The sequence below is a fragment of the Leguminivora glycinivorella genome, chromosome Z (genome assembly GCF_023078275.1).
Source record: "Leguminivora glycinivorella isolate SPB_JAAS2020 chromosome Z, LegGlyc_1.1, whole genome shotgun sequence".
NCBI classification, from domain to species: domain Eukaryota; kingdom Metazoa; phylum Arthropoda; class Insecta; order Lepidoptera; family Tortricidae; genus Leguminivora; species Leguminivora glycinivorella.
In genome coordinates, this window is record NC_062998.1 from 55,046,373 (window position 1) to 55,060,083 (window position 13,711).

Sequence of the window (13,711 nt, forward strand, 5' to 3'; positions counted from 1 at the left end):
GAAACTCACAGGACGGTGGAGACCAAGAAACTCACAGGACGGTGGAGACCAAGAAACTCATAGGACGGTGGAGACCCAGAAACTCATAGAACGGTGGAGACCTAGAAACTCATAAAATCATAATACGCTGGAGAGCTAGAAACTCAGGAAGTAGGATGTTAAACGTAAGTCGAATATTATTAGAAATATAAGAATAAATGAGTACATAGACTGGGAACCCTAGTCTGGTCTCGCAGGATCAATTTTTTTTTCCTTCTCTATCTCTTTGTTCTAAGGAAACCTATGCTAGGAATCCTAGCTCGGGCTCACGAATAAAGTGTAAGAAAAGGAATGTGTTTTATTACGATTGTGCGTTTATTTTATGTATTCACTAGATAAACTTGTATATTTAAATTTTACTAATTTAAAATGTATGAGCAAGAATGTATTGTACGTCTCAGGTGTTGGAGAGTACAGATATACAGATATACAGAATTTATTGGTAAATAAGTACATTTACAAGTCATAAATTTCATTAAAACAATAAAGATTATTATTAACAACAATATGTTAGGTATTAAGTTAGGATTATGGATCAATGATCATTTTTCATAGACAATATAAATTCGTCAATTGAATAAAAAGCCTTTTCGATAAGCAACGATTTAAGCTTTTTGTTAAAAATTGTGTCACTTTTTGATTCCTTTATGTTAGTCGGTATTAAGTTATAAAGTGTTGGTCCCATGACTTTGAGTGACTTTCGTGACTTAGCAAGCCGGCACTTTGGAGCGAACAATATAGGCGACCTGCGGGCTGGCCGACTGCGGTTACATGCACTGGATTTGTACAAATGTATATTTGTTCTGCAATACATACACGCGGTTAGTATATACATACATGGCAGAGTTAATATTTTGTGCTTTTTAAATAAACCTTGTGCAGGATAGTCAGCGGGTTTGCCGTCAATTATGCGAAGGGCGCGTTTTTGCATTTTGAGCAGTCTATCGCGGTCAGCAGCAGTAGCCCAAAGGTCAACACCTGGAGAAAGTATGGCGTGAAAATATCCGTAATATGCAATTTTCAAGTTCTCAATGGATAAACTGGGTGCTATTCGAGATAACGCAAAACAGGCTGATGCCAGTCTGTCGCAGGTGGACTGTATGTGTGGGGCCCACGTTAGTCCTGAGTCGATTTGGTATCCTAGGTATTTTACGGTGTCAACCTGTGGGATTTGGGTGTCGTTTACTATAATGTCGAGTTTATTCGTATTAGTATGTTTCAGTTGAAAATGGATAATATTTGTTTTATCGAGATTAATTAACATACCATTAGCAGTGAACCACTTTTCCACCAAACTTGCCGCGTGGCAGAGTTTGGATTGTAAATTGTTGAAAGTATCCGCCTGCACAATAATACAGGTGTCATCTGCGAATATAATGTATTCCAAGTCAGGGCATGCCGCAGTGATGTCATTTATGAGGATCAAAAACAAGTTATTACCAGCTATTGAGCCCTGGGGTACTGCGCAGTTCCCTGTGGATTCCAAATCAGACTTAGAGTTTAAAACGTAAGTGCTCTGTTTCCGGTTTTTTAGGAAAGATGAAACAGTGTCGTGAAATGTACCCGCTATTCCATACTGTGACAGTTTTGTTAGAAGGAGCGAGTGGTCAATCATCTCGAAGGCGCGGGACAGGTCACAGAATATGGCTGCGACCTGCCGCGCGTCCTCGAGATGACCGAGCACCCGCGTCACTACGTCACGAGCCGCGTCCGTGGTCGACCGACCTGGCCGGTAGGCATATTGTTGGTTATTCAAAAGCCTGTTGGAGGTAAAATGCTGCATCAGTCTGTTACTTAATAGTCTCTCGAACACTTTTGAAATAACGGGTACCAGCGATATCGGTCGATAAGACTTTAGCGAGTTCAAATCACCCTTACCCTTGTAGACTGGTTGCACTTTTATTAATTTTAAAATGTTAGGATAAACACCCGCACTGACGCATTCGTTAAATAAGAAAAGTAACATAGATACAACCACCGGTGGTAAACAATCAAGAATATACGTCGACATATCGTTTATATCCTTTGAGGTTTTACGTTTGATTTTTTTAAAAGTGTCAATCATTTCACTTATTGTGAACGGGTTATTCACAAAGGCTGGGGCTGGTTTACCTAAATAAGTGTTTAAGAACTCTAAAGCAGTATGAGTGCACGGTTGAACATTACTTACGTTAGGGTGGGCATAGTAGGTATTGAGGCGCGCGGCGGCCGAGGCCGCCCGTGCGCTTGCGCAGTCACCCTCCGACCCGCTCACGAGTATGTCGATTGCGCGATTGCCTTTGTTATTGTTATTGCATGTTTCATCGGATATTATTCGCCAGATGCTTCTACTCATGTTTTCGCCGCTTTTCGATATCTTTCTATTTATGTAGTCACTACGTACGCTTTTTAAAAGGGCCCAATACTGTAGTTCTAATCTATGAAGGTGGGAAAGTGACTCAACATCATAAGGCTTGTGAGAAAGTTTAATCTTAAGTTTACGTATATTATTACGTTTAAGTTTTACTAGATCATTGATCCAAACATCATTAGACATTCTTGCAGGGTGGTACTTAACAGGAAAGTTTAATTCAAAATAGTGCTTTAAAACATTCAACAACAATTCCATTCTTCCACTAGGGCAGTTACTTTTCGAGAAAATAGAATCCCAATCATATAAATCAAGACAACGAGTGAAATTACGTTTGTTACAGTCAGAAAACTTTCTTTTTAAGACATGACATTTTGGTGGGACCTTTTTATTAATATTTATAGCTACTTTTATAGATAAGTGATCGGATAAGTGAATGTCATTACAATGTACCTCCGCTATATCACGTTTAGGTATGTTAGAGTATGCGTGATCAATGCAAGTTTTAGACGAGTTTGTTATCCTTGTCGGTACGCTAACTAGGCTTTTAAAACCGTTTGCCTTTATTGTGTCAATTAGATTTTTACTATTGTTACAATTTATCAATAAATCAATGTTTATGTCACCAAGTATTATAACATTATTATTCTTAATTAAATTTAAATTCAAAATTTCGTTCAATTTAGACAAATACAACATTATATCACCGCTCGGTGGTCTATATATACATATTATAATGAGGTCAAGGTCGATGCACTCAATTCCGCACGCTTCGAATTGCATTTCAACTGACAAGTCTGCTACTTCCTTGCGCTCCATTGTGAGGATCTCCGGTCTTGTATATATACAAACTCCTCCTCCTATTCGTGAGGGTCGGCAGTAGTGGGTTTGCAGCTGGTAGTTGAGTATGTTTACTGATGTAATTTGATTTGATTCGAGCCAGTGTTCAGATAAGCACAATATATCTATATTTTTAAGTAACTGTAGCTCACTTTCCAGTTTATAGGTTTTATTTGCAAGGCGATTAATGTTCAAATGTAGTAAGTTAACCTGTTTTTTGCTAGGGTTGGTTTTGGCTGGACGTGTAGTTGTTTGAGGGAGACCGGGTCTCCCGGGGGCGGAGAAACGGCTGCCATTCCGAGATGCTGGTGTTTATCGGCCAAACCGATGTCACAAGAAATTTATCAAAAACAGCTGATGGGATACCGATTTTAAAAGAATTGTAACTGTCACGTTTGGACTGTATTTGCTCCACGGTATATTCTGCTTCATTATGGATAGTTTTTAAATGATTAATAACACTATCAGGTGTTGAGTTCTTATTAAAATAACATCCGTGAAGGTACCTATAGACAATTACTCCTTCCAAGGACGTATCCGTTGCGGTTCCTTTTATCAACAAAGTAGATTTGCGGTTTTTTCGGCGATTTTTACGGGTAGTAGCGGTCTCCCAGTCATTATCAATCGTTTCAATCGATTCAGGCGATAATGATGATTTCGTATCAGTTGCTACAATGGTAGTTGGCATAGTAGGTTCTAATGATTTTAAGTTATTTTTGCAGTCAATTACACTTGTAATTTTATTCGTATCATTATCCATAGATGCGGTGGGTACTGTTCGCAGCGGGTCGTGTTTCGCTGGCAGGCTGGTTATCTTCGCCCGTGTCGTTGGTTTAGACAGAGAAGCTATTTTCTCTTTTGTTCGCACGGCAGTCGCCCGCTTCGCGCGGGTTGGTGCGTGCGAGGAAGCAGGACGGCTGGTCGGTGTTGACGCGTCGGAATCCGAAGCAATCGACGGTGTCAGCGGCGCAGGCACAGTTTTTGGTTGACCTTTGTTTATCGGTTTAGATGGGCCATCTTGGTTTTTCGTTGAGATATCGGATTTTAATTCACATAAATCACTGTTTAACTTGTCAAGTTTTATAAACATTTCATTTAATTTTAGCTCTATTGGTTTAAGTACACTCGCGAGTATTGTTTTTAGTTGTTCACTGTTGTTAGGGGACATTTTGTAATATTAATTCGAGGACGACAATAGCGCGTTATGTTGGTCTAACCGCCCGCAGACCGCGACTGAGAAATAGGTTTAAGAAATCGATATGATTTATAGACGGAAAAACGCCTCTAACAGTCAGGCTGGCAACACTGCGCAAGTTTGTTCTCGTTACGCTAAATTAGTTTTAGTTACGGAAAGGTGGATGCTATTGGCCAACGTAGAAGTTAAGACGTTTCTTATTAGTTATTAAGGTCAATAATGCAACCAAATATAGAATTGTAAACGGAAACGTACGTGCCGGCTTTGGCGCCCTTTAATCTGTGAATAAGTTCGGACCTATTTGTTTGTATGTAAATATTGAGTCTGAAGTTAGTTAGATGTAAATAAATGCAATCTTGCGAAAAGTGCATAGGAAGAAAAAACTTATTTCACTAAGATGGCGAATTGCAGTTCTTGTAAGAAAGCATCGTGGTTGTGTTAACGAAAGTGGTCACTGTAGGCAGTGTTGTTAAGTTATCAACTTATCATAGTAAATAAACCAGTGTGAAACGCCGGGTTGATCCCAAGGGAGCAAGAATATAAACGTAAGTTTTTAAATGATAAGTTTCTTATTAGAATCCAGGTACTTACAAGCCACATGAGCACATGGCTGGCATCTTAAGTATCTTAACCTGTATGCAAAGGAAACACTTGCAACATGTTTACGCGATGTTTATTAGTTCAATGAGACAATAGTCTAACGAAAACTAAACTAACTTAGGAGAAAATAGGTGAAGGATTGTAAGAAATTATTTACTTTCAGTACTTTCAAAATGGACGACGCCATACGGCTAAGATTGGAGCTCATCGATGATCGTCTGGTCAATCTCATGGAACAGAATACGGGAGGAACAGTGATCGAAGACGAGCGAACCAAGCAAATCCAACTTCGACAACAACGAAGGAGATATTATACTTTTACATGGAAAAGGGTAGTCAAGTCTCATTAGACCACATTGCCCGTGTGGTGACGGGTTAAGAATTTCACCACCCCCTTTCTTCCCGTGGGTGTCGTAGAAGGCGACTGTGGGATATGGGGTAAATTGAGGCGTAGGCGAGAGGCTGGCAACCTGTCGCTGCAATGTCACTGTTTCGTTTACTTTCAACCCCTTATTTGCCAAGGGTGACACTGTAATTTTACCAGTTTCATGTGCTCTGCCTACCCCTTTATGGAAAGCAGGCGTGATTGTATGTATATTATATGTAATAAAAGGTCCTTCAGTCACACCCAGTACAGCTAAGCTACCGAAGCTCTCTCTACCAATGTTCAAAGGACAAACGCTGCTGTGGGCAGTATTTGTGGATAGGTTTAAGAGCAATGTACACGGCAAGGTCTTGCCAGACTCAGAGAAAATGGCTTATTTAATAGGATGCCTGGAAGGAGAGGCTCTCCAAGCAGTAGAAGGCCTTGGTATTACAGAGCTAAATTATAAGGTTGCGCTACAGATACTAAAGGAGAGATTTGGGAACCAACAGAAGGTTGTTGATGCTCATTATGATGCCATCAACAATCTAGAAAGGGCAGGTGACAATGCCACTGAATGTAGAGCAAATTATAACATAATCGAAAGGCATTTGAGGACCCTGCAAAGCCTGGGAGAATCGATAGATGGCAATCATCTTCGTTCTACGATATTATTCAAATTTCCAGAGAAGGTAATATATGAGTTACATTTGCTAGCTCTGGCAGACAGCACGGGAAATATTCGTAGTGGCTTACAGAAAATTATTACTGCTATGGAAAGTGCCAAAGAGAACCCTGTCCCCGGTAGTGTCAGTAAAATTTCTACAGGAGCGTTACACGTGAACACACAGAGTTCTCAGAAAAAAGGAAAACCACATCTGATTTCGCATAAGAAAGGGTTTAAAAGAAAACTACCAGAGAATAGGGAGCCCAAAAATAAGAAACCAAAGATGGCCTGTATTTTCTGCGAAGGGCCCCATTACAATGCATCCTGCATGGTGGTTAAGGACATTAATGAGAGAAAAAAGAAATTAGGGAAAAGGTGCTACATTTGTTAATGTAAGGGCACAGGACAACAACGTGTACCAAAAAGAAGCCCTGTTATTTCTGCCAAGGAACACACAATCAAGCACTATGTCCGAAGAAAACAGGTAATAGTAATAATACCATGTGTATGGAATCTATATCTTTACCAGATTTTAAAGACAAAAATATTGAACTTAATTATTGTTCTTACCTACAGACGGCCATAGTGGAGGTGGGGCAGAAGAACTCAAACAGAATTAAAACACGAAGATTGATGCTTGACAATGGCAGTGGTCGCAGTTATATTACCAGGAAGCTTGCAAAGGAACTAGACTTAGTGACAGATCAAGAAGATCAACTAGTAGTATTTATTTTTGGGGCTGAGGATCCAGTCAACATTTTCAGCCCATCAGCAGACATCCGAATCAGAACTAGGAGAGGAATCACAAGAGATATCAGGTGAAATGACCCTGGATAACATACCCACCGGATTTACCTACCAATTATGGTATTGCTTATAGGAGACTATCAAGTTTAATACACAGATTAGAACCACATGCAATGGAAGAGTATGATAGCGTTCTGAGAGAAGAACTAGCTTCAGGAGTTATAGAAGTTTTAGATCCTTCGGAAGTCGACTCCAGGACACACCCTGTTCACTATCTCGCTCATCATATTATTCTTCAGGAAGGAAAGAAGGGATGGGTGGTGTATGATGGTTCCACTAAACTTAAGAATAGTAAAAGCCTCAATGAGTGTATGTACAGAGGACCTTCGATGCTTGAGAACTTGACAGCTCTCCTTATGAGATTCAGAGTCAATAAGATAGGAATCACAGCGGATGTGGAGAAAGCTTTCCTTCAAGTTGGAGTGCAACAGGAGAACAGGGATATACTAAAACTGAGGTTGGGTGACGCTCTAATTAAAAGAAATCAAGACAAGGTAGCCATGACAAAAAGAGGAATATTGAGAACTCTAGCCTCATCATATGATCCGTGTGGATTTGCAGCACCTTTAGTTTTACCTGCCAAACTCCTTCTTCAGGAACTATAGAAAAGGAAAGAATAATGGAACACTCAATTACCAGAGGACTTGGAAGAAGAATTACAGAAGGCAGTGAATGCTTTGAAGACTGCTGCTGAAATAGAAATTCCTAGACATATTGGGCTGTCACCAAATAGAGCCTACTCAGCCGTAGTATACCTCAGGATAGTGAATAAAAAAGTAAAGAGCACTAAAGTAATGCTCATAATGGCTAAATCGAGGATCAACCCGATAAACCACACAGAAGACCTAGAAATACCGAAACTAAAATTACTCAGATTCGTCATTGGGAAGCGACTCTTAACTTATGTCAAGACAACCTTAGAATAGAACGGACACGTCTATGTGTTTGGTCAGACAGTGAAATAATTTTATACTGAATGAAATCAGAAAAGCTATTGCCTCCATTCGTTAGTAGAAGAATAAACGAAATCAAACAGGAAAAAGATATTGAATCTAGATATGTCAGTACAGATTTAAACCCTGCAGATCTAGCAACACGACCGGAACCTTGGCATGTGAAGAAGGAATTATGGTTCAATGGACCTCAATTTCTTTTGCTGAGTGAGGAGGCTTGGCCAAAATTACAAGAACATGGCCAGTCAGTTCTTTTAGCAGGAACCGACTCGACAAGAGATACCATGGAGGTAGATATGTCAACTCATGAAGGAGAATCCATCGGAGGAACCATAGAACAGGAAAATATAGAAAGAATGATCATAGATATAGATAATATGGAAGACAAGGACCATATGCCGGTTTCTGCCACCGGAGTTGATGGAAACTGCAAAGACATAAAGAGTTTACAGAAATTACACTTCCCTCAAGAGGTAGCGGGTAAGAAAACAAGTCTGTCCAGAAATTTAGGACTATTTGTGGACATGGACGGATTATTAAGATGTAAAGGTCGAATGATGAACACAATGTGTTCATATGACACCAAATATCCGATACTAATACCTAAGAACTCTGAATTTACTGACAACCTGATTCTGGAGACTCATCAAAACTACTACCATGTGGGAGCCCCACATATACTGAGCATTATCCGACAGAAGTATTGGATTCCTCAGGGAAAGGCAAAGGTTCAAAGAATAATAAGGAAATGTCAGCAGTGTATTAAACATGGCGGTGGTCCCTACAAACTCCCTCCCACACCAGCTCTGCCAGCAGAACGAGCTAACTACAGTGCTCCTTTCACATACACAGGAATTGACTATTTCGGGCCAATCTTTGTAAAGGAAAATGGACAGATGAATAAAAGATGGATCTGCCTGTATACTTGCCTAGCAGTACGAGCAATTCACATGGAAGTAGTTAAGGATTTGACTGCAGAGGAATGTTTACTTGCAATGAGAAGATTCATATCTACACGGGGAAGACCAGAACTCATAGTCTCAGATAATGCATTGCTGTTTAAATTAACTGCACAACTATTATCAAATGTATACTTCATGGACAATAAAATAAGGTGGAAGTTTATTCCTCAGCTCAGTCCATGGCATGGAGGTTTTTATGAACGACTGATCGGCGTTGTAAAGAATTGCATGAAGAAAACCCTAGGAAAAGGAGTTCTAAACGACACACAGTTGAGTACAGTAGTCAAGGAAATCGTAGCTGTGGCGAACTCACGTCCACTTACATGCGTTGGTTCTGACATAGAATATATATTAAGACCGGCTGATTTCTTAACCTACGGGAAATGTATAGCGATCGAGCCTTCCATACAAAATCCGTATCCAGGGGGGTCAGTCACGAAAGAAAATCTAATAGAAGGATGGAAAAAGGGCAAAATGATCTTAGAAGAATTTAAGAGAATGTTCCTAGGACAATACCTTTGCAGTCGTCGTGAAAGATATCAACATTCACACAAGGAACCTCGGGTTAGATCTAATCAAAACCCTCAGATTGGTGATATAGTCCAGATTAAAGGAGAATCAAAAAATAGAGAGAACTGGAAAGTGGGCAAAATCATCAGCTTAGAACGAGGAGCCGATGGAGAGTGTAGGGTTGCAAAGGTTGATGTGGAAGGAAAGGAATTTATAAGATCAATAGGTCATTTGTATCCGCTAGAGGTCGAAGAGGCTAGGCTAGATTATTCTGAAACAGGAGTGAGAAATCAAGAAAATCCAGATGTACAGAATGTAGAACAATCTTTGGAGGATATAACTACAGGGGTACAGGAAATAGAAAACACACATCTTGAAAAGGAAGCTACAGGACTAATGCGACCTGACATTGCAGAAGATAATGATAGCACACAAGAGACTGTGGGTTTAGAGGACATACTCACTCCGGTAGAGAGAGGACAAGAAAATGGTACTGGCGAGAGTGACAAAACAGTGACTGAAGGTAATAAGACTACAGAGACAGTGGAAACTGTGTCATATGGCAATGAAGAAAGAAGCAGACGAGCAGCTGCTGTCCGGGCAAGAGAAAAGATTGCCCAATGGATGAGCCAGCTGATAGCACTGCTATAGGAACTCCTGGCCGTTTGGGAGTGTCGCGACGAACGCGATCCTCAACAAATTAGCAGGTAACTGTATGATTTTGACAGATTATTATTTATACTGGTAACACCGATTAACTGGTTTTATAAAAGAACGAATGACTTTGACAGTAAGGGGAAAGAGACACGTTGCGACCGGACGGACAAGGTTCGTGCGGCGGAGAAAGAATCTCCGCCAAACAATCAGAATAGAAACTAGGAAGAATGTTTATGATTTAGAATCTAGAAAAGAATATACTTATGGAAATCACTTCATCTCTCAATCTTTACTACTTTATTGTATATGTTCAGAAATATCTTGTCGTTATGTCTTGTTAGAACTCAGGCATAGTTGAGGTTAGAGTAATAAAGAGTATTGCTCTGATCGTCAGCCTTGCATAAGATGAACCGACGTCACGACAGGGCGCCTTTAAAAAATACGAGGAACGCTCTGACCTTGGGGACGTCTAACCGAATTGAGGAGAGGTGGCCGCTGCAGCCACGGAATGGGAGCTCTTCCATACCGATCGCCACAGCCTCCTGCCCACCGGTCCAGGCTCGGGAAGCATCAGCTCTGCTCTGTCTTCGAACGTTACCCTCCAAATCTGAGGACCTGAAATAGGTTTAAAAAAAAAATGACCCTGAGGCTTTCACCAACCCTTAGCGAGGGTTAAAATATTACTCGAACGAATGTGAAACGTACCCATTCCAGAAAAGAAGCCGGCTTGTGGTTCCGTGCAATCATGTCAATGGAAGGGGTCCTCAGTAATTTTATAAAAATAAAATCATCTGAAAATAATGGACACCAGAATTAGCACTGAACGTAACACAACAAACTGCATTCGAATATGGAAGAAAATACTTACGATTATGCGATTAATTCGCGATTTAAAATTAGAATGTGGCGCATTGGCCCTTGGAAGAATTTTGAAAACCACCCGTCTACATCCTTTCCAATATGCAAAGTGTCGGCTGACAGCTCGGCCCACAGATACGTGACGAGATGCATTCGCCTATAGACAACAACTTTAACTTCTTCCTTAAAGAGGGTAATAAAATATTTCCTCCAAAAACGAACGAAAACTAACAATACAATAATAAACTGAGTTTTATTTTTTAATAAATGAAAATTAAAAAGGGTTTTTAGAAGGAAATAAATTAACGACGATCGACACGCCATCTTTTGTCATTCTAGCTAACAGCAAACTGGGAGATCAATACAATCCTGCCGATAGATGGCTCTGCCTGTATGAAACCAATACTTACTTGAATATAATATCATCTGAATAAAAATATACCTACGAGGTTTGAAAAAATATTGTTACAATACATTATATAAAAATCTTTTACAAAAAAATACAACTGACTTCAAAAATAACAATCATCATCATGAGGTTCACTTTATAAAAGTGCTAGTTTTCGATAGAAATCCCTAATATTTATTTATTTATTTATCACATCATCAGAATAGCTCCAGATATGGGACCACATTGGAGGTAGCTTCTTTCAAACAAAAAAAAAGAATGATTGAAATCGGACTACGGGTCTCGGAGTAATCAGGTAACATACATAAAATGAACCCGAATATATAACTTCCTTCTTCTTTATTATCAGTAAATAAGTCGGTTAAAAACTTCTTCATTTTACAGTTGATTCATATTCTAATATGAAAATTATAAAACTGAATTCAGTGTTATTATAATAAATGAATCTAATGGTTGAAGACATGAACTAAAAGTAATTAATTCACTCATGCCACATGCTAGAGCGATACCATTAGTTTGTTAGGTTGTTGGTTTGTTCGTCCTCAAACTTTGCAAGTAAAATAAGGAGTTGTCTCATGTGCGGTACTTCGTTTAAATAAGTATATCTTTGTACATATCGCGCACATTTATTAGTAACTGTGTTTGACTGTCTGGGAGAAGGTACATTTTATACGAATTCTGTCAAGCTGCCCAGTTATGACCTTTTTCCCCTCACTAGCTCGGAAACACGTGTTTTGTCCTTTAATACCAGCGGGTAAAAACGCATTTTATCCACTAGTGGGTAAAGTAATTTGACCTTGAATAAAGTCAAATTAACTGCTTCAAAATTGATAAAAGTAGGTGAATCTAGTAATAAAGATGATTTACCACCTGTGGAACTACTGGAAGCAGTGATAAACGCATTTTTTGCGTTGTAGTTTCCTCGCTATAGTGAGGGGAAAAGTTTTGTGTTACACTCGGGTGCAAATGTATTTTACTTCTCGTGTGTTAAAAAACTCGCAAGTTCAGGATTCTATTCTCGAACCACTCGCTTCGCTCGTGGTTCAACTATAGAATCCTTTCACTTGCTCGTTTTTCAATTCCACACTCGGCGTTAAAATACAACTTTGCCCCCTTGTATAACAAATAACTATTATACGTAACCGAGAGGGCGCCTGAGGCTGGTCCAGAAAAGGTTATGAAAATGTATAAAGGCTAGTCCAGAAAAGTGTATGAAGTTATTGTTATTGTTGTCGTTAACTCGCAATGAAGACACTAGTATTGTATTGTATTGTATTTATTGTCTACATGTACAATTGTACAGTACAGTGATACATCAAGTTACATAGTGTTGGGTATAATATCTAGAGATAGTACATGTTACCCTGTGAGGGCATTACAATATCATATCTATACTTATGAACAATGGTATTACGTATCAATTAATTAGGTAAATGGTTCTTAGTAAAAAATTGTATCAATGTACTACAAAGGCCTGCCATAATTAACAAAAATTGGTTTTATTTCATTAAATCAAAAAATCTCTAACTAATATTTTGCAACTAGCTTTTGCCCGCGGCTCCGCTCGCGTTCAATTCGCAAATTGCGGTATGCTCCATACAAACTTCCACCCCCCATTTTAGGGAAGTGGGGGTTAGAAAGAGACAAAACGTAGCCTATGTCACTCTCCATGCCTTCAACTATCTCCGTTATTCGTTGCTCCGTTTAGCCGTGAAAGACGGACAAACAAACAGACACACACACACTTTCCCATTTATAATTTATAATATTAATATAGTAAAGTATATTTTATATAGTATAGAATAATATTTATATGCATCATCATTTACCATGCATCTCATTATGTTTTCCCGTTCATGGCAAAACACATGTCAAAGCTTACAAGCACCGGTTGTGGGGTTTACTGTTTGTCACACACAATTGTATCAAACACTTATATAATTTGTATGTATGGACACTTGTAAAATACTACACAATATGTTTTATAATGTAACTGCTAAAACTTGGTGGTTCTTTTCAGATGTAATCATACTGTACCATTAAAGTTAATAATTACTGAATTGTGGCCCGATTCGAACTTAAATATCGCCAGAGATTAGCTGTATATAAGACATGGTTTGGATATGTAAATAAAAACGTTATGTTTGAAGAAACTTTCACTTCTTAAGTTCTTACCCTGAATCCTGACAATATTTGATTAATCGCGTGAATCGAGACTGAGATAATTTCAGCCATTTATTAAATTTGGAATCGGGCCTGTGGGATTACCGAATGCGTCCATGTGACGCATTAAACCCGGTTGACATTGACTTGTTTGCTGATGCTTGAGGTGTCTCATGATGTCATTAAGAGTTGACCTCACGGACCTCATAAGGCACCTCAACTGCCGCCGTGAAAACCTCACGAGGCACCCCAAGCCTCACGCCAACTGCCAACATACGGCCAAGTAGCCCTCTACACGCTTGGCCAAGGGGTTCCACCAAGGGTTGGTGGAACGTCC

The 13,711-nt window shown here is 39.4% G+C and overlaps 1 protein-coding gene and 1 long non-coding RNA gene across 2 annotated transcripts in view; one reads left to right on the top strand and one right to left on the bottom strand.

Moving 5' to 3' along the window:
* Positions 1 to 13,711, top strand: part of LOC125240527 (transient receptor potential cation channel subfamily A member 1) — a 158,540-nt gene that overhangs the window by 131,012 nt on the left and 13,817 nt on the right. The window lies entirely within an intron of this gene.
* LOC125241924 lies at positions 10,508 to 10,976 on the bottom strand. The gene is made up of 3 exons (XR_007178795.1): positions 10,813 to 10,976; positions 10,650 to 10,735; positions 10,508 to 10,559 (listed from the first exon to the last, which is right to left on the bottom strand). It is a non-coding gene; the product is annotated as an uncharacterized LOC125241924 (long non-coding RNA).